Raw genomic sequence first — 2,500 nt, 5'->3', positions numbered from 1 at the left:
AGCCCAGCCCAGCCCAGCCCAGCCCAGCCCAGCCCAGCCCAGCCCAGCCCAGTCAGCCAGCCAGCCAGCCCAGGCCAGGCAAGCCCCAGCCGGCCAGCCCCGGCCGGCCAGCCCAGCCCAGTCAGCCAGCCAGCCAGCCCAGGCCAGGCAAGCCCCAGCCGGCCAGCCCAGGCCAGCCAGCCAGCCAGCCAGCCCTGCCCAGCCCAGCCCAGCCCAGTCAGCCCAGGCCAGGCAAGCCCCGGCCAGCCAAGCCCCGGCCAGCCAGCCCAGCCCAGTCAGCCAGCCAGCCAGCCCAGGCCAGGCAAGCCCCAGCCGGCCAGCCCAGGCCAGCCAGCCAGCCAGCCCTGCCCAGCCCAGCCCAGTCAGCCCAGGCCAGGCAAGCCCCGGCCGGCCAGCCCAGCCCAGCCCAGGCCAGGCAAGCCCCGGCCGGCCAGCCCAGCCCAGCCCAGCCCAGCCCAGCCCAGCCCAGCCCAGCCCAGCCCAGTCAGCCAGCCAGCCAGCCAGCCAGCCAGCCCAGCCCAGCCCAGCCCAGCCCAGCCCAGCCCAGCCCAGCCCAGCCCAGTCAGCCAGCCAGCCAGCCAGCCCAGTCAGCCCAGGCCAGGCAAGCCCCGGCCGGCCAGCCCAGCCCAGTCAGCCAGCCAGCCAGCCCAGGCCAGGCAAGCCCCAGCCGGCCAGCCCAGCCCAGCCCAGCCCAGCCCAGCCCAGCCCAGCCCAGCCCAGTCAGCCAGGCCTGCCCAGCCCAGGCCAGGCAAGCCCTGGCCGGCCAGCTAGCCAGCCAGCCAGGCCGGGCCACGTGTAGGGTTAGGGTCAGGGCTAGGGTTTGGGTTAGGGGTTAGTCAGAGTGTTCGTTCTTGCTAAATGGGGTCTGGGGTTTAGCGGAAACGAACACCACCGGGGGGCGCTAACGAGGGCCACGTGTAGGGTTAGGGTCAGGGTGGGGGTTTTGGGGTCATTCGGTCTCTCTGTGTTTAGGGTTATCGTCTTGGGGTTAAGGGGTTAAGGGCCATGTGGTGGGGGTTGGGGGTTTTGGGATGGGGGTTTGAGGAGGGTTAGGGTCAAGGCTGCATATAGGTATAGGTGTCAAAACGAGTTTCACCCTCATTATGTTTCACCCTCATTAGCATATTGGATCTGATTGGTCCAGACTAAAAGGGCTGTATCTCTTGAACGGTAGGTCCAATTTGCATGAATGAGGTGTCCTTTGATTCGTTATTTGTCCGTCTGTCTGTCTGTCTGTCTGTCTGTCTGTCTGTCTGTCTGTCTGTCTGTCTGTCTGTCTGTCTGTCTGTCTGTCTGTCTGTCTGTCTGTCTGTCTGTCCGTCTGTCTGTCCGTCCATCCATGTGTTGGCTTATGGCTAGGGTTTGGGTTAGGGGTTAGTCAGAGTGTTCGTTCTTGCTAAATGGGGTCTGGGGTTTAGCGGAAACGAACACCACCGGGGGGCGCTAACGAGGGCCACGTGTAGGGTTAGGTATAGGTGTCAAAACGAGTTTCACCCTCATTATGTTTCACCCTCATTAGCATATTGGATCTGATTGGTCCAGACTAAAAGGGCTGTATCTCTTGAACGGTAGGTCCAATTTGCATGAATGAGGTGTCCTTTGATTCGTTATTTGTCCGTCTGTCTGTCTGTCTGTCTGTCTGTCTGTCTGTCTGTCTGTCTGTCTGTCTGTCTGTCTGTCCGTCTGTCTGTCCGTCCATCCATGTGTTGGCTTATGGCTAGGGTTTGGGTTAGGGGTTAGTCAGAGTGTTCGTTCTTGCTAAATGGGGTCTGGGGTTTAGCGGAAACGAACACCACCGGGGGGCGCTAACGAGGGCCACGTGTAGGGTTAGGGTCAGGGTGGGGGTTTTGGGGTCATTCGGTCTCTCTGTGTTTAGGGTTATCGTCTTGGGGTTAAGGGGTTAAGGGCCATGTGGTGGGGGTTGGGGGTTTTGGGATGGGGGTTTGAGGAGGGTTAGGGTCAAGGCTGCATATAGGTATAGGTGTCAATACGAGTTTCACCCTCATTATGTTTCACCCTCATTAGCATATTGGATCTGATTGGTCCAGACTAAAAGGGCTGTATCTTTTGAACGGTAGGTCCAATTTGCATGAATGAGGTGTCCTTTGATTCGTTATTTGTCCGTCTGTCTGTCTGTCTGTCTGTCTGTCTGTCTCTCTGTCTGTCTGTCTCTCTGTCTGTCTGTCTGTCCGTCTATCCATGTGTTGGCTTATGGCTAGGGTTTGGGTTAGGGGTTAGTCAGAGTGTTCGTTCTTGCTAAATGGGGTCTGGGGTTTAGCGGAAACGAACACCACCGGGGGGCGCTAACGAGGGCCACGTGTAGGGTTAGGGTCAGGGTGGGGGTTTTGGGGTCATTCGGTCTCTCTGTGTTTAGGGTTATCGTCTTGGGGTTAAGGGGTTAAGGGCCATGTGGTGGGGGTTGGGGGTTTTGGGATGGGGGTTAGGGTTAGGGTTAGGGTTAGGTATAGGTGTCAAAACGAGTTTCACCCTCATTATGTTT

Source organism: Danio rerio, chromosome 14 (assembly GCF_052040795.2).
Source record: "Danio rerio strain M-AB ecotype USA chromosome 14, GRCz13ab, whole genome shotgun sequence".
NCBI classification, from domain to species: Eukaryota; Metazoa; Chordata; class Actinopteri; order Cypriniformes; family Danionidae; genus Danio; species Danio rerio.
The sequence above is the reverse complement of the archived record's forward strand: the minus strand, read 5'-3'. Positions refer to the sequence as shown.